Source organism: Oncorhynchus clarkii, chromosome 10, assembly GCF_045791955.1.
Source record: "Oncorhynchus clarkii lewisi isolate Uvic-CL-2024 chromosome 10, UVic_Ocla_1.0, whole genome shotgun sequence".
Taxonomy (NCBI): domain Eukaryota; kingdom Metazoa; phylum Chordata; class Actinopteri; order Salmoniformes; family Salmonidae; genus Oncorhynchus; species Oncorhynchus clarkii.
This window is the reverse complement of record NC_092156.1, coordinates 75673571-75698375: the sequence shown is the minus strand read 5'-3', so window position 1 is coordinate 75698375 and position 24805 is coordinate 75673571. Positions and strand designations below refer to the sequence as shown.

At 39.3% G+C, this 24805-nt stretch overlaps 9 non-coding genes across 9 annotated transcripts; all 9 read left to right on the top strand.

The window, feature by feature from the left end:
* Positions 1-2785: 2785 nt before the first annotated feature.
* Positions 2786-2859, top strand: trnai-aau (transfer RNA isoleucine (anticodon AAU)). The gene has a single exon. It is a non-coding gene; the product is annotated as a tRNA-Ile (tRNA).
* A 1810-nt stretch (positions 2860-4669) lies between these two features.
* trnai-aau (transfer RNA isoleucine (anticodon AAU)) lies at positions 4670-4743 on the top strand. Its single transcript has one exon. It is a non-coding gene; the product is annotated as a tRNA-Ile (tRNA).
* A 1843-nt stretch (positions 4744-6586) lies between these two features.
* On the top strand, positions 6587-6660 carry trnai-aau (transfer RNA isoleucine (anticodon AAU)). The gene has a single exon. It is a non-coding gene; the product is annotated as a tRNA-Ile (tRNA).
* A 3082-nt stretch (positions 6661-9742) lies between these two features.
* Positions 9743-9816, top strand: trnai-aau (transfer RNA isoleucine (anticodon AAU)). Its single transcript has one exon. It is a non-coding gene; the product is annotated as a tRNA-Ile (tRNA).
* Positions 9817-12560: 2744 nt separating this feature from the next.
* trnai-aau (transfer RNA isoleucine (anticodon AAU)) lies at positions 12561-12634 on the top strand. Its single transcript has one exon. It is a non-coding gene; the product is annotated as a tRNA-Ile (tRNA).
* Positions 12635-15395: 2761 nt separating this feature from the next.
* Positions 15396-15469, top strand: trnai-aau (transfer RNA isoleucine (anticodon AAU)). Its single transcript has one exon. It is a non-coding gene; the product is annotated as a tRNA-Ile (tRNA).
* Positions 15470-18232: 2763 nt separating this feature from the next.
* On the top strand, positions 18233-18306 carry trnai-aau (transfer RNA isoleucine (anticodon AAU)). Its single transcript has one exon. It is a non-coding gene; the product is annotated as a tRNA-Ile (tRNA).
* A 3207-nt stretch (positions 18307-21513) lies between these two features.
* trnai-aau (transfer RNA isoleucine (anticodon AAU)) lies at positions 21514-21587 on the top strand. The gene has a single exon. It is a non-coding gene; the product is annotated as a tRNA-Ile (tRNA).
* A 3111-nt stretch (positions 21588-24698) lies between these two features.
* trnai-aau (transfer RNA isoleucine (anticodon AAU)) lies at positions 24699-24772 on the top strand. The gene has a single exon. It is a non-coding gene; the product is annotated as a tRNA-Ile (tRNA).
* The last annotated feature ends 33 nt before the right edge of the window (positions 24773-24805 follow it).

The following is a 24805-nucleotide window of genomic DNA, read 5'->3' as shown; positions in this document are numbered from 1 at the left end:
AACCCTAAACCAAAAACCTAACCTTAACCCTAAACCAAAAACCTAACCTTAACCCTAAACCCTAAACCAAAAACCTAACCTTAACCCTAAACCAAAAACCTAACCTTAACCCTAAACCCTAATCCAAAAACCTAACCTTAACCCTAAACCAAAAACCTAACCTTAACCCTAAACCCTAAACCAAAAACCTAACCTTAACCCTAAACCAAAAACCTAACCTTAACCCTAAATCAAAAACCTAACCTTAACCCTAACCCAAAAACCTAACCTTAACCCTAAACCTAACCTTAACCCTACACCAAAAACCTAACCTTAGCCCTAAACCAAAAACCTAACCTTAACCCTAAACCAAAAACCTAACCTTAACCCTAAACCCTAAACCAAAAACCTAACCTTAACCCTAAACCAAAAACCTAACCTTAACCCTAAACCCTAAACCAAAAACCTAACCTTAAACCTAAACCAAAAACCTAACCTTAACCCTAAACCCTAAACCAAAAACCTAACCTTAACCTTAAACCAAAAACCTAACCTTAACCCTAACCCAAAAACCTAACCTTAACCCTAAGCCAAAAACCTAACCTTAACCCTAAGCCAAAAACCTAACCTTAACCCTAAACCCTACACCAAAAACCTAACCTTAACCCTAAACCCTAAACCAAAAACCTAACCTTAACCCTACACCAAAAACCTAACCTTAACCCTAAACCAAAAACCTAACATTAACCCTAAACCAAAAACCTAACCTTAACCCTACACCAAAAACCTAACCTTAACCCTAAACCAAAAACCTAACCTTAACCCTAAACCAAAAACCTAACCTTAACCCTAAACCAAAAACCTAACCTTAACCCTAAACCAAAAACCTAACCTTAACCCTAAACCTAACCTTAACCCTACACCAAAAACCTAACCTTAACCCTAAACCCTAAACCAAAAACCTAACCTTAACCCTAAACCAAAAACCTAACCTTAACCCTAAACCAAGAACCTAACCTTAACCCTAAACCTAAACTTAACCCTACACCAAAAACCTAACCTTAACCCTAAACCAAAAACCTAACCTTAACCCTAAACCAAAAACCTAACCTTAACCCTAAACCCTAAACCAAAAACCTAACCTTAACCCTAAACCAAAAACCTAACCTTAACCCTAAACCCTAAACCAAAAACCTAACCTTAACCCTAAACCAAAAACCTAACTTTAACCCTAAACCAAAAACCTAACCTTAACCCTAAACCTAACCTTAACCTTAACCTTAACCCTAAACCAAAAACCTAACCTTAACCCTAAACCTAACCCTAGCTCCTAAACCTAATTCTAACTTTAACCCTAAACCCCATATAAATAGCATTTGCTCTCGTGGGGACTAACACTCTGTAAACAGGAATGACAAGCTAAAGTTATCTAGATAGTCACAGAAATGTACGTTCAGCCTGTTCATTATTTCCGCCCGAGTTGACTTATCTTACGAAGTCAGCTTGGTTTAATATAGTTCCTTTCGTTTTTGACCTCGACATTGTTGCTGGATCGATACTTTCATAGTTAACATGCTGTCTCTGCTAGCTAGGTTATGTCATCTGGAGTTGAAATAGGGCCCCAACAGCCCTCACTAATGTACAGGGTTCCAACAGCCCTCACTAATGTACAGAGCCCCAACAGCCCTCACTAATGTACAGAGCCACAACAGCGCTCACTAATGTACAGGGTTCCCAACAGCCATAGTGTTGATCATTGACAGTGTAGAAGGGAGTCCTTGGAACTGAGCTGGATTTGTTTACGTTCTCTACGTTCTCTAACCCTAACCCTAACCCTAACCCTAACCAAAAACCTAACCTTAACCCTAAACCAAAAACCTAACCTTAACCCTAAACCTAACCTTAACCCTACACCAAAAACCTAACCCTAAACCAAAAACCTAACCTTAACCCTAAACCAAAAACCTAACCTTAACCCTAAACCCTAAACCAAAAACCTAACCTTAACCCTAAACCAAAAACCTAACCTTAACCCTAAACCCTAAACCAAAAACCTAACCTTAACCCTAAACCAAAAACCTAACCTTAACCCTAAACCAAAAACCTAACCTTAACCCTAAACCTAACCTTAACCCTAAACCTAACCTTAACCTTAACCCTAAACCAAAAACCTAACCTTAACCCTAAACCTAACCCTAGCTCCTAAACCTAATTCTAACTTTAACCCTAAACCCCATATAAATAGCATTTGCTCTCGTGGGGACTAACACTCTGTAAACAGGAATGACAAGCTAAAGTTATCTAGATAGTCACAGAAATGTACGTTCAGCCTGTTCATTATTTCCGCCCGAGTTGACTTATCTTACGAAGTCAGCTTGGTTTAATATAGTTCCTTTCGTTTTTGACCTCGACATTGTTGCTGGATCGATACTTTCATAGTTAACATGCTGTCTCTGCTAGCTAGGTTATGTCATCTGGAGTTGAAATAGGGCCCCAACAGCCCTCACTAATGTACAGGGTTCCAACAGCCCTCACTAATGTACAGAGCCCCAACAGCCCTCACTAATGTACAGGGCCCCAACAGCCCTCACTAATGTACAGAGCCACAACAGCGCTCACTAATGTACAGGGTTCCCAACAGCCATAGTGTTGATCATTGACAGTGTAGAAGGGAGTCCTTGGAACTGAGCTGGATTTGTTTACGTTCTCTGCCCTCTAATGGTAGAACGTAGACATTGTAGATAAGCGACCACCTCCAGACCCATATATGGGTGTATCCCCGTTCCGTAGATTGATCATTATCTCAGGCCGGTTAGCTCAGTTGGTTAGAGCGTCGTGCTAATAACGCGAAGGTCGCGGGTTCGATACCCGTACTGGCCAGCAGGATTTATTTGTATTTTTACTATGAATGTCTACAGTGTCTTATAACTCTATTGATTGGGTTCTACCATATGCGTTTTAAATTAGTAGTATGAATTGTCGATTGTTATTGTGGAGTGACATTTTATTGTAGGAGTTTTTTTTTTAATTGTAGGAGTTTTCATTCGTCTTTTATCATCCAAGGAAGGAAGGAGGACAGGGACTTCATGGACTAAAAGACAGAGAGACAGAATGGTGAAGAAACAGATAGACGGGTCCATCAATCATTTGATTCATTCAATATTCACACACACACACACACACACACACACACACACACACACACACATAGTCTTGTACTATTTTCCATAACCACTAACCCTAACCTGTTCTCTTTTAACCTTACTTTAACCTTAACCCTAAATCAAAAACCTAACCTTAACCCTAAACCAAAAACCTAACCTTAACCCTAAACCAAAAACCTCACCTTAACCCTAAACCAAAAACCTCACCTTAACCCTACACCAAAAACCTAACCTTAACCCTAAACCAAAAACCTAACCTTAACCCTAAACCAAAAACCTAACCTTAACCCTAAACCAAAAACCTAACCTTAACCCTAAACCAAAAACCTAACCTTAACCCTAAACCTAACCTTAACCCTACACCAAAAACCTAACCCTAAACCAAAAACCTAACCTTAACCCTAAACCAAAAACCTAACCTTAACCCTAAACCCTAAACCAAAAACCTAACCTTAACCCTAAACCAAAAATCTAACCTTAACCCTAAACCCTAAACCAAAAACCTAACCTTAACCCTAAACCAAAAACCTAACCTTAACCCTAAACCAAAAACCTAACCTTAACCCTAAACCAAAAACCTAACCTTAACCCTAAACCTAACCTTAACCCTACACCAAAAACCTAACCCTAAACCAAAAACCTAACCTTAACCCTAAACCAAAAACCTAACCTTAACCCTAAACCCTAAACCAAAAACCTAACCTTAACCCTAAACCAAAAACCTAACCTTAACCCTAAACCCTAAACCAAAAACCTAACCTTAACCCTAAACCAAAAACCTAACCTAACCCCCTAACCCTAAACCAAAAACCTAACCTTAACCCTAAACCAAAAACCTAACCTTAACCCTAAACCTAACCTTAACCTTAACCTTAACCCTAAACCAAAAACCTAACCTTAACCCTAAACCTAACCCTAGCTCCTAAACCTAATTCTAACTTTAACCCTAAACCCCATATAAATAGCATTTGCTCTCGTGGGGACTAACACTCTGTAAACAGGAATGACAAGCTAAAGTTATCTAGATAGTCACAGAAATGTACGTTCAGCCTGTTCATTATTTCCGCCCGAGTTGACTTATCTTACGAAGTCAGCTTGGTTTAATATAGTTCCTTTCGTTTTTGACCTCGACATTGTTGCTGGATCGATACTTTCATAGTTAACATGCTGTCTCTGCTAGCTAGGTTATGTCATCTGGAGTTGAAATAGGGCCCCAACAGCCCTCACTAATGTACAGGGTTCCAACAGCCCTCACTAATGTACAGAGCCCCAACAGCCCTCACTAATGTACAGGGCCCCAACAGCCCTCACTAATGTACAGAGCCACAACAGCGCTCACTAATGTACAGGGTTCCCAACAGCCATAGTGTTGATCATTGACAGTGTAGAAGGGAGTCCTTGGAACTGAGCTGGATTTGTTTACGTTCTCTGCCCTCTAATGGTAGAACGTAGACATTGTAGATAAGCGACCACCTCCAGACCCATATATGGGTGTATCCCCGTTCCGTAGATTGATCATTATCTCAGGCCGGTTAGCTCAGTTGGTTAGAGCGTCGTGCTAATAACGCGAAGGTCGCGGGTTCGATACCCGTACTGGCCAGCAGGATTTATTTGTATTTTTACTATGAATGTCTACAGTGTCTTATAACTCTATTGATTGGGTTCTACCATATGCGTTTTAAATTAGTAGTATGAATTGTCGATTGTTATTGTGGAGTGACATTTTATTGTAGGAGTTTTTTTTTTAATTGTAGGAGTTTTCATTCGTCTTTTATCATCCAAGGAAGGAAGGAGGACAGGGACTTCATGGACTAAAAGACAGAGAGACAGAATGGTGAAGAAACAGATAGACGGGTCCATCAATCATTTGATTCATTCAATATTCACACACACACACACACACACACACACACACACACACACACACACACACACATAGTCTTGTACTATTTTCCATAACCACTAACCCTAACCTGTTCTCTTTTAACCTTACTTTAACCTTAACCCTAAATCAAAAACCTAACCTTAACCCTAAACCAAAAACCTAACCTTAACCCTAAATCAAAAACCTCACCTTAAACCTAAACCAAAAACCTCACCTTAACCCTACACCAAAAACCTAACCTTAACCCTAAACCAAAAACCTAACCTTAACCCTAAACCAAAAACCTAACCTTAACCCTAAACCAAAAACCTAACCTTAACCCTAAACCTAACCTTAACCCTACACCAAAAACCTAACCCTAAACCAAAAACCTAACCTTAACCCTAAACCAAAAACCTAACCTTAACCCTAAACCCTAAACCAAAAACCTAACCTTAACCCTAAACCAAAAATCTAACCTTAACCCTAAACCCTAAACCAAAAACCTAACCTTAACCCTAAACCAAAAACCTAACCTTAACCCTAAACCAAAAACCTAACCTTAACCCTAAACCAAAAACCTAACCTTAACCCTAAACCTAACCTTAACCCTAAACCAAAAACCTAACCCTAAACCAAAAACCTAACCTTAACCCTAAACCAAAAACCTAACCTTAACCCTAAACCCTAAACCAAAAACCTAACCTTAACCCTAAACCAAAAACCTAACCTTAACCCTAAACCCTAAACCAAAAACCTAACCTTAACCCTAAACCCTAAACCAAAAACCTAACCTAAACCAAAAACCTAACCTTAACCCTAAACCCTAAACCAAAAACCTAACCTTAACCCTAAACCAAAAACCTAACCTTAACCCTAAACCAAAAACCTAACCTTAACCCTAAACCTAACCTTAACCTTAACCTTAACCCTAAACCAAAAACCTAACCTTAACCCTAAACCTAACCCTAGCTCCTAAACCTAATTCTAACTTTAACCCTAAACCCCATATAAATAGCATTTGCTCTCGTGGGGACTAACACTCTGTAAACAGGAATGACAAGCTAAAGTTATCTAGATAGTCACAGAAATGTACGTTCAGCCTGTTCATTATTTCCGCCCGAGTTGACTTATCTTACGAAGTCAGCTTGGTTTAATATAGTTCCTTTCGTTTTTGACCTCGACATTGTTGCTGGATCGATACTTTCATAGTTAACATGCTGTCTCTGCTAGCTAGGTTATGTCATCTGGAGTTGAAATAGGGCCCCAACAGCCCTCACTAATGTACAGGGTTCCAACAGCCCTCACTAATGTACAGAGCCCCAACAGCCCTCACTAATGTACAGGGCCCCAACAGCCCTCACTAATGTACAGAGCCACAACAGCGCTCACTAATGTACAGGGTTCCCAACAGCCATAGTGTTGATCATTGACAGTGTAGAAGGGAGTCCTTGGAACTGAGCTGGATTTGTTTACGTTCTCTGCCCTCTAATGGTAGAACGTAGACATTGTAGATAAGCGACCACCTCCAGACCCATATATGGGTGTATCCCCGTTCCGTAGATTGATCATTATCTCAGGCCGGTTAGCTCAGTTGGTTAGAGCGTCGTGCTAATAACGCGAAGGTCGCGGGTTCGATACCCGTACTGGCCAGCAGGATTTATTTGTATTTTTACTATGAATGTCTACAGTGTCTTATAACTCTATTGATTGGGTTCTACCATATGCGTTTTAAATTAGTAGTATGAATTGTCGATTGTTATTGTGGAGTGACATTTTATTGTAGGAGTTTTTTTTTTAATTGTAGGAGTTTTCATTCGTCTTTTATCATCCAAGGAAGGAAGGAGGACAGGGACTTCATGGACTAAAAGACAGAGAGACAGAATGGTGAAGAAACAGATAGACGGGTCCATCAATCATTTGATTCATTCAATACACACACACACACACACACACACACACACACACACACACACACACACACACACACACACACACACACACATAGTCTTGTACTATTTTCCATAACCACTAACCCTAACCTGTTCTCTTTTAACCTTACTTTAACCTTAACCCTAAATCAAAAACCTAACCTTAACCCTAAACCAAAAACCTAACCTTAACCCTAACCAAAAACCTCACCTTAAACCTAAACCAAAAAACCTTAACCCTCTAACCTTAACCCTAACACCAAAAACCTAACCTTAACCCTAAACCAAAAACCTAACCTTAACCCTAAACCAAACCTTAAAACCTAACCTTAAACCTAACCCCTACCTTAACCCTAACCCTAAACCAAAAACCTAACCTTAACCCTAAACCAAAAACCTAACCTTAACCCTAAACCAAAAACCTAACCTTAACCCTAAACCAAAAACCTAACCTTAACCCTAAACCAAAAACCTAACCCTAAACCAAAAACCTAACCTTAACCCTAAACCAAAAACCTAACCTTAACCCTAAACCCTAAACCAAAAACCTAACCTTAACCCTAAACCAAAAACCTAACCTTAACCCTAAACCCTAAACCAAAAACCTAACCTTAACCCTAAACCAAAAACCTAACCTTAACCCTAAACCCTAAACCAAAAACCTAACCTTAACCCTAAACCAAAAACCTAACCTTAACCCTAAATCAAAAACCTAACCTTAACCCTAACCCAAAAACCTAACCTTAACCCTAAACCTAACCTTAACCCTACACCAAAAACCTAACCTTAGCCCTAAACCAAAAACCTAACCTTAACCCTAAACCAAAAACCTAACCTTAACCCTAAACCCTAAACCAAAAACCTAACCTTAACCCTAAACCAAAAACCTAACCTTAACCCTAAACCCTAAACCAAAAACCTAACCTTAACCCTAAACCAAAAACCTAACCTTAACCCTAAACCCTAAACCAAAAACCTAACCTTAACCTTAAACCAAAAACCTAACCTTAACCCTAACCCAAAAACCTAACCTTAACCCTAAGCCAAAAACCTAACCTTAACCCTAAGCCAAAAACCTAACCTTAACCCTAAACCCTACACCAAAAACCTAACCTTAACCCTAAACCCTAAACCAAAAACCTAACCTTAACCCTACACCAAAAACCTAACCTTAACCCTAAACCAAAAACCTAACATTAACCCTAAACCAAAAACCTAACCTTAACCCTACACCAAAAACCTAACCTTAACCCTAAACCAAAAACCTAACCTTAACCCTAAACCAAAAACCTAACCTTAACCCTAAACCAAAAACCTAACCTTAACCCTAAACCAAAAACCTAACCTTAACCCTAAACCTAACCTTAACCCTACACCAAAAACCTAACCTTAACCCTAAACCAAAAACCTAACCTTAACCCTAAACCAAAAACCTAACCTTAACCCTAAACCCTAAACCAAAAACCTAACCTTAACCCTAAACCAAAAACCTAACCTTAACCCTAAACCCTAAACCAAAAACCTAACCTTAACCCTAACCAAAAACCTCACCTTAACCCTACACCAAAAACCTAACCTTAACCCTAAACCAAAAACCTAACCTTAACCCTAAACCAAAAACCTAACCTTAACCCTAAACCTAACCTTAACCCTACACCAAAAACCTAACCTTAACCCTAAACCAAAAACCTAACCTTAACCCTAAACCAAAAACCTAACCTTAACCCTAAACCCTAAACCAAAAACCTAACCTTAACCCTAAACCAAAAACCTAACCTTAACCCTAAACCCTAAACCAAAAACTAACCCCCTAAACCTAAACCAAAAACCTAACCTTAACCCTAAACCAAAAACCTAACCTTAACCCTAAACCAAAAACCTAACCTTAACCCTAAACCAAGAACCTAACCTTAACCCTAAACCTAAACTTAACCCTACACCAAAAACCTAACCTTAACCCTAAACCAAAAACCTAACCTTAACCCTAAACCAAAAACCTAACCTTAACCCTAAACCCTAAACCAAAAACCTAACCTTAACCCTAAACCAAAAACCTAACCTAACCCTAACCCTAAACCAAAAACCTAACCTTAACCCTAAACCAAAAACCTAACCTTAACCCTAAACCTAACCTAAACCTAACCTTAACCTTAACCCTAAACCAAAAACCTAACCTTAACCCTAAACCTAACCCTAGCTCCTAAACCTAATTCTAACTTTAACCCTAAACCCCATATAAATAGCATTTGCTCTCGTGGGGACTAACACTCTGTAAACAGGAATGACAAGCTAAAGTTATCTAGATAGTCACAGAAATGTACGTTCAGCCTGTTCATTATTTCCGCCCGAGTTGACTTATCTTACGAAGTCAGCTTGGTTTAATATAGTTCCTTTCGTTTTTGACCTCGACATTGTTGCTGGATCGATACTTTCATAGTTAACATGCTGTCTCTGCTAGCTAGGTTATGTCATCTGGAGTTGAAATAGGGCCCCAACAGCCCTCACTAATGTACAGGGTTCCAACAGCCCTCACTAATGTACAGAGCCCCAACAGCCCTCACTAATGTACAGGGCCCCAACAGCCCTCACTAATGTACAGAGCCACAACAGCGCTCACTAATGTACAGGGTTCCCAACAGCCATAGTGTTGATCATTGACAGTGTAGAAGGGAGTCCTTGGAACTGAGCTGGATTTGTTTACGTTCTCTGCCCTCTAATGGTAGAACGTAGACATTGTAGATAAGCGACCACCTCCAGACCCATATATGGGTGTATCCCCGTTCCGTAGATTGATCATTATCTCAGGCCGGTTAGCTCAGTTGGTTAGAGCGTCGTGCTAATAACGCGAAGGTCGCGGGTTCGATACCCGTACTGGCCAGCAGGATTTATTTGTATTTTTACTATGAATGTCTACAGTGTCTTATAACTCTATTGATTGGGTTCTACCATATGCGTTTTAAATTAGTAGTATGAATTGTCGATTGTTATTGTGGAGTGACATTTTATTGTAGGAGTTTTTTTTTTAATTGTAGGAGTTTTCATTCGTCTTTTATCATCCAAGGAAGGAAGGAGGACAGGGACTTCATGGACTAAAAGACAGAGAGACAGAATGGTGAAGAAACAGATAGACGGGTCCATCAATCATTTGATTCATTCAATATTCACACACACACACACACACACACACACATAGTCTTGTACAGCTAACCTTGTGGGAACACACAATTCAATCCCATTCAAAATCCTATTTTCCATAACCACTAACCCTAACCTGTTCTCTTTTAACCTTACTTTAAACTTAACCCTAAATCAAAAACCTAACCTTAACCCTAAACCAAAAACCTAACCTTAACCCTAACCAAAAACCTCACCTTAAACCTAAACAAAAAAAAACCTCACCTTAACCCTACACCAAAAACCTAACCTTAACCCTAAACCAAAAACCTAACCTTAACCCTAAACCAAAAACCTAACCTTAACCCTAAACCAAAAACCTAACCTAAAACCAAAAACCCTAACCTTAACCCTAAACCAAAAAAACCTAACCCTAAACCCTAAACCCCTAACCTTAACCCTAAACCAAAAAAACCTAACCTAACCCCTAACCAAAAACCTAACCTTAACCCTAAAAACCTTAACCCTAACCAAAAACCTAACCTTACCTAAACCAAAAACCTAACCTTAACCCTAAACCAAAAACCTAACCTTAACCCTAAACCCTAAACCAAAAACCTAACCTTAACCCTAAACCAAAAACCTAACCTTAACCCTAAACCCTAAACCAAAAACCTAACCTTAACCCTAAACCAAAAACCTAACCTTAACCCTAAACCCTAAACCAAAAACCTAACCTTAACCTTAAACCAAAAACCTAACCTTAACCCTAACCCAAAAACCTAACCTTAACCCTAAGCCAAAAACCTAACCTTAACCCTAAGCCAAAAACCTAACCTTAACCCTAAACCAAAAACCTAACCTAACCCTAAACCCTAAACCAAAAACCTAACCTTAACCCTAAACCCTAAACCAAAAACCTAACCTTAACCCTAAACCAAAAACCTAACCTTAACCCTAACCCAAAAACCTAACCTTAACCCTAACCAAAAACCTAACCTTAACCCTAAACCCTACACCAAAAACCTAACCTTAACCCTAAACCCTAAACCAAAAACCCCTAACCCTACACCAAAAACCTAACCTTAACCCTAAACCAAAAACCTAACATTAACCCTAAACCAAAAACCTAACCTTAACCCTACACCAAAAACCTAACCTTAACCCTAAACCAAAAACCTAACCTTAACCCTAAACCAAAAACCTAACCTTAACCCTAAACCAAAAACCTAACCTTAACCCTAAACCAAAAACCTAACCTTAACCCTAAACCTAACCTTAACCCTACACCAAAAACCTAACCTTAACCCTAAACCAAAAACCTAACCTTAACCCTAAACCAAAAACCTAACCTTAACCCTAAACCCTAAACCAAAAACCTAACCTTAACCCTAAACCAAAAACCTAACCTTAACCCTAAACCCTAAACCAAAAACCTAACCTTAACCCTAACCAAAAACCTCACCTTAACCCTACACCAAAAACCTAACCTTAACCCTAAACCAAAAACCTAACCTTAACCCTAAACCAAAAACCTAACCTTAACCCTAAACCAAAAACCTAACCTTAACCCTAAACCAAGAACCTAACCTTAACCCTAAACCTAAACTTAACCCTACACCAAAAACCTAACCTTAACCCTAAACCAAAAACCTAACCTTAACCCTAAACCAAAAACCTAACCTTAACCCTAAACCCTAAACCAAAAACCTAACCTTAACCCTAAACCAAAAACCTAACCTAACCCTAAACCCTAAACCAAAAACCTAACCTTAACCCTAAACCAAAAACCTAACCTTAACCCTAAACCAAAAACCTAACCTTAACCCTAAACCTAACCTTAACCTTAACCTTAACCCTAAACCAAAAACCTAACCTTAACCCTAAACCTAACCCTAGCTCCTAAACCTAATTCTAACTTTAACCCTAAACCCCATATATAAATAGCATTTGCTCTCGTGGGGACTAACACTCTGTAAACAGGAATGACAAGCTAAAGTTATCTAGATAGTCACAGAAATGTACGTTCAGCCTGTTCATTATTTCCGCCCGAGTTGACTTATCTTACGAAGTCAGCTTGGTTTAATATAGTTCCTTTCGTTTTTGACCTCGACATTGTTGCTGGATCGATACTTTCATAGTTAACATGCTGTCTCTGCTAGCTAGGTTATGTCATCTGGAGTTGAAATAGGGCCCCAACAGCCCTCACTAATGTACAGGGTTCCAACAGCCCTCACTAATGTACAGAGCCCCAACAGCCCTCACTAATGTACAGGGCCCCAACAGCCCTCACTAATGTACAGAGCCACAACAGCGCTCACTAATGTACAGGGTTCCCAACAGCCATAGTGTTGATCATTGACAGTGTAGAAGGGAGTCCTTGGAACTGAGCTGGATTTGTTTACGTTCTCTGCCCTCTAATGGTAGAACGTAGACATTGTAGATAAGCGACCACCTCCAGACCCATATATGGGTGTATCCCCGTTCCGTAGATTGATCATTATCTCAGGCCGGTTAGCTCAGTTGGTTAGAGCGTCGTGCTAATAACGCGAAGGTCGCGGGTTCGATACCCGTACTGGCCAGCAGGATTTATTTGTATTTTTACTATGAATGTCTACAGTGTCTTATAACTCTATTGATTGGGTTCTACCATATGCGTTTTAAATTAGTAGTATGAATTGTCGATTGTTATTGTGGAGTGACATTTTATTGTAGGAGTTTTTTTTTTAATTGTAGGAGTTTTCATTCGTCTTTTATCATCCAAGGAAGGAAGGAGGACAGGGACTTCATGGACTAAAAGACAGAGAGACAGAATGGTGAAGAAACAGATAGACGGGTCCATCAATCATTTGATTCATTCAATATTCACACACACACACACACACACACACACACACACACACACACACACACACATAGTCTTGTACTATTTTCCATAACCACTAACCCTAACCTGTTCTCTTTTAACCTTACTTTAACCTTAACCCTAAATCAAAAACCTAACCTTAACCCTAAACCAAAAACCTAACCTTAACCCTAACCAAAAACCTCACCTTAAACCTAAACCAAAAACCTCACCTTAACCCTACACCAAAAACCTAACCTTAACCCTAAACCAAAAACCTAACCTTAACCCTAAACCAAAAACCTAACCTTAACCCTAAACCAAAAACCTAACCTTAACCCTAAACCAAAAACCTAACCTTAACCCTACAACCAAAAACCTAACCCTAAACCAAAAACCTAACCTTAACCCTAAACCAAAAACCTAACCTTAACCCTAAACCCTAAACCAAAAACCTAACCTTAACCCTAAACCAAAAACCTAACCTTAACCCTAAACCCTAAACCAAAAACCTAACCTTAACCCTAAACCAAAAACCTAACCTTAACCCTAAACCCTAAACCAAAAACCTAACCTTAACCCTAAACCAAAAACCTAACCTTAACCCTAAATCAAAAACCTAACCTTAACCCTAACCCAAAAACCTAACCTTAACCCTAAACCTAACCTTAACCCTACACCAAAAACTAACCTTAGCCCTAAACCAAAAACCTAACCTTAACCCTAAACCAAAAACCTAACCTTAACCCTAAACCCTAAACCAAAAACCTAACCTTAACCCTAAACCAAAAACCTAACCTTAACCCTAAACCCTAAACCAAAAACCTAACCTTAACCCTAAACCAAAAACCTAACCTTAACCCTAAACCCTAAACCAAAAACCTAACCTTAACCTTAAACCAAAAACCTAACCTTAACCCTAACCCAAAAACCTAACCTTAACCCTAAGCCAAAAACCTAACCTTAACCCTAAGCCAAAAACCTAACCTTAACCCTAAACCCTACACCAAAAACCTAACCTTAACCCTAAACCCTAAACCAAAAACCTAACCTTAACCCTACACCAAAAACCTAACCTTAACCCTAAACCAAAAACCTAACATTAACCCTAAACCAAAAACCTAACCTTAACCCTACACCAAAAACCTAACCTTAACCCTAAACCAAAAACCTAACCTTAACCCTAAACCAAAAACCTAACCTTAACCCTAAACCAAAAACCTAACCTTAACCCTAAACCAAAAACCTAACCTTAACCCTAAACCTAACCTTAACCCTACACCAAAAACCTAACCTTAACCCTAAACCAAAAACCTAACCTTAACCCTAAACCAAAAACCTAACCTTAACCCTAAACCCTAAACCAAAAACCTAACCTTAACCCTAAACCAAAAACCTAACCTTAACCCTAAACCCTAAACCAAAAACCTAACCTTAACCCTAACCAAAAACCTCACCTTAACCCTACACCAAAAACCTAACCTTAACCCTAAACCAAAAACCTAACCTTAACCCTAAACCAAAAACCTAACCTTAACCCTAAACCAAAAACCTAACCTTAACCCTAAACCAAGAACCTAACCTTAACCCTAAACCTAAACTTAACCCTACACCAAAAACCTAACCTTAACCCTAAACCAAAAACCTAACCTTAACCCTAAACCAAAAACCTAACCTTAACCCTAAACCCTAAACCAAAAACCTAACCTTAACCCTAAACCAAAAACCTAACCTTAACCCTAAACCCTAAACCAAAAACCTAACCTTAACCCTAAACCAAAAACCTAACCTTAACCCTAAACCAAAAACCTAACCTTAACCCTAAACCTAACCTAACCTTAACCTTAACCCTAAACCAAAAACCTAACCTTAACCCTAAACCTAACCCTAGCTCCTAAACCTAATTCTAACTTTAACCCTAAACCCCATATAAATAGCATTTGCTCTCGTGGGGACTAACACTCTGTAAACAGGAATGACAAGCTAAAGTTATCTAGATAGTCACAGAAATGTACGTTCAGCCTGTTCATTATTTCCGCCCGAGTTGACTTATCTTACGAAGTCAGCTTGGTTTAATATAGTTCCTTTCGTTTTTGACCTCGACATTGTTGCTGGATCGATACTTTCATAGTTAACATGCTGTCTCTGCTAGCTAGGTTATGTCATCTGGAGTTGAAATAGGGCCCCAACAGCCCTCACTAATGTACAGGGTTCCAACAGCCCTCACTAATGTACAGAGCCCCAACAGCCCTCACTAATGTACAGGGCCCCAACAGCCCTCACTAATGTACAGAGCCACAACAGCGCTCACTAATGTACAGGGTTCCCAACAGCCATAGTGTTGATCATTGACAGTGTAGAAGGGAGTCCTTGGAACTGAGCTGGATTTGTTTACGTTCTCTGCCCTCTAATGGTAGAACGTAGACATTGTAGATAAGCGACCACCTCCAGACCCATATATGGGTGTATCCCCGTTCCGTAGATTGATCATTATCTCAGGCCGGTTAGCTCAGTTGGTTAGAGCGTCGTGCTAATAACGCGAAGGTCGCGGGTTCGATACCCGTACTGGCCAGCAGGATTTATTTGTATTTTTACTATGAATGTCTACAGTGTCTTATAACTCTATTGATTGGGTTCTACCATATGCGTTTTAAATTAGTAGTATGAATTGTCGATTGTTATTGTGGAGTGACATTTTATTGTAGGAGTTTTTTTTTTAATTGTAGGAGTTTTCATTCGTCTTTTATCATCCAAGGAAGGAAGGAGGACAGGGACTTCATGGACTAAAAGACAGAGAGACAGAATGGTGAAGAAACAGATAGACGGGTCCATCAATCATTTGATTCATTCAATATCACACACACACACACACACACACACACACACACACACATAGTCTTGTACACACACACACACACACACACACACACACACACACACATAGTCTTGTACTATTTTCCATAACCACTAACCCTAACCTGTTCTCTTTTAACCTTACTTTAACCTTAACCCTAAATCAAAAACCTAACCTTAACCCTAAACCAAAAACCTAACCTTAACCCTCACCTTAACCCTACACCAAAAACCTAACCTTAACCCTAAACCAAAAACCTAACCTTAAAAACCCTAAACCAAAAACCTAACCTTAACCCTAAACCAAAAACCTCACCTTAACCCTAACACCAAAAACCTAACCTTAACCCTAAACCAAAAACCTAACCCTAAACCAAAAACCTAACCTTAACCCTAAACCTTAACCCTAAAAACCTAACCCTAAACCAAAAACCTAACCTAACCCTAACCCTAAACCAAAAACCTAACCTTAACCCTAAACCCTAAACCAAAAACCTAACCTTAACCCTAAACCAAAAACCTAACCTTAACCCTAAACCCTAAACCAAAAACCTAACCTTAACCCTAAACCAAAAACCTAACCTTAACCCTAAATCAAAAACCTAACCTTAACCCTAACCCAAAAACCTAACCTTAACCCTAAACCTAACCTTAACCCTACACCAAAAACCTAACCTTAGCCCTAAACCAAAAACCTAACCTTAACCCTAAACCAAAAACCTAACCTTAACCCTAAACCCTAAACCAAAAACCTAACCTTAACCCTAAACCAAAAACCTAACCTTAACCCTAAACCCTAAACCAAAAACCTAACCTTAACCCTAAACCAAAAACCTAACCTTAACCCTAAACCCTAAACCAAAAACCTAACCTTAACCTTAAACCAAAAACCTAACCTTAACCCTAACCCAAAAACCTAACCTTAACCCTAAGCCAAAAACCTAACCTTAACCCTAAGCCAAAAACCTAACCTTAACCCTAAACCCTACACCAAAAACCTAACCTTAACCCTAAACCCTAAACCAAAAACCTAACCTTAACCCTACACCAAAAACCTAACCTTAACCCTAAACCAAAAACCTAACATTAACCCTAAACCAAAAACCTAACCTTAACCCTACACCAAAAACCTAACCTTAACCCTAAACCAAAAACCTAACCTTAACCCTAAACCAAAAACCTAACCTTAACCCTAAACCAAAAACCTAACCTTAACCCTAAACCAAAAACCTAACCTAACCCTAAACCTAACCTTAACCCTAAACCAAAAACCTTAACCCTAACCCTAAACCAAAAACCTAACCTTAACCCTAAACCAAAAACCTAACCTTAACCCTAAACCCTAAACCAAAAACCTAACCTTAACCCTAAACCAAAAACCTAACCTTAACCCTAAACCCTAAACCAAAAACCTAACCTTAACCCTAACCAAAAACCTCACCTTAACCCTACACCAAAAACCTAACCTTAACCCTAAACCAAAAACCTAACCTTAACCCTAAACCAAAAACCTAACCTTAACCCTAAACCAAAAACCTAACCTTAACCCTAAACCAAGAACCTAACCTTAACCCTAAACCTAAACTTAACCCTACACCAAAAACCTAACCTTAACCCTAAACCAAAAACCTAACCTTAACCCTAAACCAAAAACCTAACCTTAACCCTAAACCCTAAACCAAAAACCTAACCTTAACCCTAAACCAAAAACCTAACCTTAACCCTAAACCCTAAACCAAAAACCTAACCTTAACCCTAAACCAAAAACCTAACCTTAACCCTAAACCAAAAACCTAACCTTAACCCTAAACCTAACCTAACCTTAACCTTAACCCTAAACCAAAAACCTAACCTTAACCCTAAACCTAACCCTAGCTCCTAAACCTAATTCTAACTTTAACCCTAAACCCCATATAAATAGCATTTGCTCTCGTGGGGACTAACACTCTGTAAACAGGAATGACAAGCTAAAGTTATCTAGATAGTCACAGAAATGTACGTTCAGCCTGTTCATTATTTCCGCCCGAGTTGACTTATCTTACGAAGTCAGCTTGGTTTAATATAGTTCCTTTCGTTTTTGACCTCGACATTGTTGCTGGATCGATACTTTCATAGTTAACATGCTGTCTCTGCTAGCTAGGTTATGTCATCTGGAGTTGAAATAGGGCCCCAACAGCCCTCACTAATGTACAGGGTTCCAACAGCCCTCACTAATGTACAGAGCCCCAACAGCCCTCACTAATGTACAGGGCCCCAACAGCCCTCACTAATGTACAGAGCCACAACAGCGCTCACTAATGTACAGGGTTCCCAACAGCCATAGTGTTGATCATTGACAGTGTAGAAGGGAGTCCTTGGAACTGAGCTGGATTTGTTTACGTTCTCTGCCCTCTAATGGTAGAACGTAGACATTGTAGATAAGCGACCACCTCCAGACCCATATATGGGTGTATCCCCGTTCCGTAGATTGATCATTATCTCAGGCCGGTTAGCTCAGTTGGTTAGAGCGTCGTGCTAATAACGCGAAGGTCGCGGGTTCGATACCCGTACTGGCCAGCAGGATTTATTTGTATTTTTACTATGAATGTCTACAGTGTCTTATAACTCTATTGATTGGGTTCTACCATATGCGTTTTAAATTAGTAGTATGAATTGTCGATTGTTATTGTGGAGTGACATTTTATTGTAGGAGTTTTTTTTTTAATTGTAGGAGTTTTCATTCGTCTTTTATCATCCAAGGAAGGAAGGAGGACAGGGACTTCATGGACTAAAAGACAGAGAGACAGAATGGTGAAGAAACAGATAGACGGGTCCATCAATCATTTGATTCATTCAATATTCACACACACACACACACACACACACACACACACACACACACACATAGTCTTGTACTATTTTCCATAACCACTAACCCTAACCTGTTCTCTTTTAACCTTACTTTAACCTTAACCCTAAATCAAAAACCTAACCTTAACCCTAAACCAAAAACCTAACCTTAACCCTAACCAAAAACCTCACCTTAAACCTAAACCAAAAACCTCACCTTAACCCTACACCAAAAACCTAACCTTAACCCTAAACCAAAAACCTAACCTTAACCCTAAACCAAAAACCTAACCTTAACCCTAAACCAAAAACCTAACCTTAACCCTAAACCAAAAACCTAACCTTAACCCTAAACCTAACCTTAACCCTACACCAAAAACCTAACCCTAAACCAAAAACCTAACCTTAACCCTAAACCAAAAACCTAACCTTAACCCTAAACCCTAAACCAAAAACCTAACCTTAACCCTAAACCAAAAACCTAACCTTAACCCTAAACCCTAAACCAAAAACCTAACCTTAACCCTAAACCAAAAACCTAACCTTAACCCTAAACCCTAAACCAAAAACCTAACCTTAACCCTAAACCAAAAACCTAACCTTAACCCTAAATCAAAAACCTAACCTTAACCCTAACCCAAAAACCTAACCTTAACCCTAAACCTAACCTTAACCCTACACCAAAAACCTAACCTTAGCCCTAAACCAAAAACCTAACCTTAACCCTAAACCAAAAACCTAACCTTAACCCTAAACCCTAAACCAAAAACCTAACCTTAACCCTAAACCAAAAACCTAACCTTAACCCTAAACCCTAAACCAAAAACCTAACCTTAACCCTAAACCAAAAACCTAACCTTAACCCTAAACCCTAAACCAAAAACCTAACCTTAACCTTAAACCAAAAACCTAACCTTAACCCTAACCCAAAAACCTAACCTTAACCCTAAGCCAAAAACCTAACCTTAACCCTAAGCCAAAAACCTAACCTTAACCCTAAACCCTACACCAAAAACCTAACCTTAACCCTAAACCCTAAACCAAAAACCTAACCTTAACCCTACACCAAAAACCTAACCTTAACCCTAAACCAAAAACCTAACATTAACCCTAAACCAAAAACCTAACCTTAACCCTACACCAAAAACCTAACCTTAACCCTAAACCAAAAACCTAACCTTAACCCTAAACCAAAAACCTAACCTTAACCCTAAACCAAAAACCTAACCTTAACCCTAAACCAAAAACCTAACCTTAACCCTAAACCTAACCTTAACCCTACACCAAAAACCTAACCTTAACCCTAAACCAAAAACCTAACCTTAACCCTAAACCAAAAACCTAACCTTAACCCTAAACCCTAAACCAAAAACCTAACCTTAACCCTAAACCAAAAACCTAACCTTAACCCTAAACCCTAAACCAAAAACCTTAACCCTAACCAAAAACCTTAACCCTAACCAAAAACCCTAACCCTACACCAAAAACCTAACCTTAACCCTAAACCAAAAACCTAACCTTAACCCTAAACCAAAAACCTAACCTTAACCCTAAACAAAAAACCTAACCTTAACCCTAAACCTAACCTTAACCCTACACCAAAAACCTAACCTTAACCCTAAACCAAAAACCTAACCTTAACCCTAAACCAAAAACCTAACCTTAACCCTAAACCCTAAACCAAAATCCTAACCTTAACCCTAAACCAAAAACCTAACCTTAACCCTAAACCCTAAACCAAAAACCTAACCTTAACCCTAACCAAAAACCTCACCTTAACCCTACACCAAAAACCTAACCTTAACCCTAAACCAAAAACCTAACCTTAACCCTAAACCAAAAACCTAACCTTAACCCTAAACCAAAAACCTAACCTTAACCCTAAACCAAGAACCTAACCTTAACCCTAAACCTAACCCTACACCAAAAACCTAACCTTAACCCTAAACCTAAACCAAAAACCTAACCTAACCCTAAACCCTAAACCAAAAACCTAACCCTAAACCAAAAAAACCTAACCCTAAACCAAAAACCTAAACCCTAAACCCTAAAAACCTAACCTTAACCCTAAACCAAAAACCTAACCTTAACCCTAAACCAAAAACCTAACCTTAACCCTAAACCCTAAACCAAAAACCTAACCTTAACCCTAAACCAAAAACCTAACCTTAACCCTAAACCCTAAACCAAAAACCTAACCTTAACCCTAAACCAAAAACCTAACCTTAACCCTAAACCAAAAACCTAACCTTAACCCTAAACCTAACCTTAACCTTAACCTTAACCCTAAACCAAAAACCTAACCTTAACCCTAAACCTAACCCTAGCTCCTAAACCTAATTCTAACTTTAACCCTAAACCCCATATAAATAGCATTTGCTCTCGTGGGGACTAACACTCTGTAAACAGGAATGACAAGCTAAAGTTATCTAGATAGTCACAGAAATGTACGTTCAGCCTGTTCATTATTTCCGCCCGAGTTGACTTATCTTACGAAGTCAGCTTGGTTTAATATAGTTCCTTTCGTTTTTGACCTCGACATTGTTGCTGGATCGATACTTTCATAGTTAACATGCTGTCTCTGCTAGCTAGGTTATGTCATCTGGAGTTGAAATAGGGCCCCAACAGCCCTCACTAATGTACAGGGTTCCAACAGCCCTCACTAATGTACAGAGCCCCAACAGCCCTCACTAATGTACAGGGCCCCAACAGCCCTCACTAATGTACAGAGCCACAACAGCGCTCACTAATGTACAGGGTTCCCAACAGCCATAGTGTTGATCATTGACAGTGTAGAAGGGAGTCCTTGGAACTGAGCTGGATTTGTTTACGTTCTCTGCCCTCTAATGGTAGAACGTAGACATTGTAGATAAGCGACCACCTCCAGACCCATATATGGGTGTATCCCCGTTCCGTAGATTGATCATTATCTCAGGCCGGTTAGCTCAGTTGGTTAGAGCGTCGTGCTAATAACGCGAAGGTCGCGGGTTCGATACCCGTACTGGCCAGCAGGATTTATTTGTATTTTTACTATGAATGTCTACAGTGTCTTATAACTCTATTGATTGGGTTCTACCATATGCGTTTTAAATTAGTAGTATGAATTGTCGATTGTTATTGTGGAGTGACATTTTATTGTAGGAGTTTTTTTTTTAATTGTAGGAGTTTTCATTCGTCTTTTATCATCCAAGGAAGGAAGGAGGACAGGGACTTCATGGACTAAAAGACAGAGAGACAGAATGGTGAAGAAACAGATAGACGGGTCCATCAATCATTTGATTCATTCAATATTCACACACACACACACACACACACACACACACACACACACACACACACACACACACACACACACACACACACACATAGTCTTGTACTATTTTCCATAACCACTAACCCTAACCTGTTCTCTTTTAACCTTACTTTAACCTTAACCCTAAATCAAAAACCTAACCTTAACCCTAAACCAAAAACCTAACCTTAACCCTAACCAAAAACCTCACCTTAAACCTAAACCAAAAACCTCACCTTAACCCTACACCAAAAACCTAACCTTAACCCTAAACCAAAAACCTAACCTTAACCCTAAACCAAAAACCTAACCTTAACCCTAAACCAAAAACCTAACCTTAACCCTAAACCAAAAACCTAACCTTAACCCTAAACCTAACCTTAACCCTACAACCAAAAACCTAACCCTAAACCAAAAACCTAACCTTAACCCTAAACCAAAAACCTAACCTTAACCCTAAACCCTAAACCAAAAACCTAACCTTAACCCTAAACCAAAAACCTAACCTTAACCCTAAACCCTAAACCAAAAACCTAACCTTAACCCTAAACCAAAAACCTAACCTTAACCCTAAACCCTAAACCAAAAACCTAACCTTAACCCTAAACCAAAAACCTAACCTTAACCCTAAATCAAAAACCTAACCTTAACCCTAACCCAAAAACCTAACCTTAACCCTAAACCTAACCTTAACCCTACACCAAAAACCTAACCTTAGCCCTAAACCAAAAACCTAACCTTAACCCTAAACCAAAAACCTAACCTTAACCCTAAACCCTAAACCAAAAACCTAACCTTAACCCTAAACCAAAAACCTAACCTTAACCCTAAACCCTAAACCAAAAACCTAACCTTAACCCTAAACCAAAAACCTAACCTTAACCCTAAACCCTAAACCAAAAACCTAACCTTAACCTTAAACCAAAAACCTAACCTTAACCCTAACCCAAAAACCTAACCTTAACCCTAAGCCAAAAACCTAACCTTAACCCTAAGCCAAAAACCTAACCTTAACCCTAAACCCTACACCAAAAACCTAACCTTAACCCTAAACCCTAAACCAAAAACCTAACCTTAACCCTACACCAAAAACCTAACCTTAACCCTAAACCAAAAACCTAACATTAACCCTAAACCAAAAACCTAACCTTAACCCTACACCAAAAACCTAACCTTAACCCTAAACCAAAAACCTAACCTTAACCCTAAACCAAAAACCTAACCTTAACCCTAAACCAAAAACCTAACCTTAACCCTAAACCAAAAACCTAACCTTAACCCTAAACCTAACCTTAACCCTACACCAAAAACCTAACCTTAACCCTAAACCAAAAACCTAACCTTAACCCTAAACCAAAAACCTAACCTTAACCCTAAACCCTAAACCAAAAACCTAACCTTAACCCTAAACCAAAAACCTAACCTTAACCCTAAACCCTAAACCAAAAACCTAACCTTAACCCTAACCAAAAACCTCACCTTAACCCTACACCAAAAACCTAACCTTAACCCTAAACCAAAAACCTAACCTTAACCCTAAACCAAAAACCTAACCTTAACCCTAAACAAAAAACCTAACCTTAACCCTAAACCTAACCTTAACCCTACACCAAAAACCTAACCTTAACCCTAAACCAAAAACCTAACCTTAACCCTAAACCAAAAACCTAACCTTAACCCTAAACCCTAAACCAAAATCCTAACCTTAACCCTAAACCAAAAACCTAACCTTAACCCTAAACCCTAAACCAAAAACCTAACCTTAACCCTAACCAAAAACCTCACCTTAACCCTACACCAAAAACCTAACCTTAACCCTAAACCAAAAACCTAACCTTAACCCTAAACCAAAAACCTAACCTTAACCCTAAACCAAAAACCTAACCTTAACCCTAAACCAAGAACCTAACCTTAACCCTAAACCTAAACTTAACCCTACACCAAAAACCTAACCTTAACCCTAAACCAAAAACCTAACCTTAACCCTAAACCAAAAACCTAACCTTAACCCTAAACCCTAAACCAAAAACCTAACCTTAACCCTAAACCAAAAACCTAACCTTAACCCTAAACCCTAAACCAAAAACCTAACCTTAACCCTAAACCAAAAACCTAACCTTAACCCTAAACCAAAAACCTAACCTTAACCCTAAACCTAACCTTAACCTTAACCTTAACCCTAAACCAAAAACCTAACCTTAACCCTAAACCTAACCCTAGCTCCTAAACCTAATTCTAACTTTAACCCTAAACCCCATATAAATAGCATTTGCTCTCGTGGGGACTAACACTCTGTAAACAGGAATGACAAGCTAAAGTTATCTAGATAGTCACAGAAATGTACGTTCAGCCTGTTCATTATTTCCGCCCGAGTTGACTTATCTTACGAAGTCAGCTTGGTTTAATATAGTTCCTTTCGTTTTTGACCTCGACATTGTTGCTGGATCGATACTTTCATAGTTAACATGCTGTCTCTGCTAGCTAGGTTATGTCATCTGGAGTTGAAATAGGGCCCCAACAGCCCTCACTAATGTACAGGGTTCCAACAGCCCTCACTAATGTACAGAGCCCCAACAGCCCTCACTAATGTACAGGGCCCCAACAGCCCTCACTAATGTACAGAGCCACAACAGCGCTCACTAATGTACAGGGTTCCCAACAGCCATAGTGTTGATCATTGACAGTGTAGAAGGGAGTCCTTGGAACTGAGCTGGATTTGTTTACGTTCTCTGCCCTCTAATGGTAGAACGTAGACATTGTAGATAAGCGACCACCTCCAGACCCATATATGGGTGTATCCCCGTTCCGTAGATTGATCATTATCTCAGGCCGGTTAGCTCAGTTGGTTAGAGCGTCGTGCTAATAACGCGAAGGTCGCGGGTTCGATACCCGTACTGGCCAGCAGGATTTATTTGTATTTTTACTATGAATGTC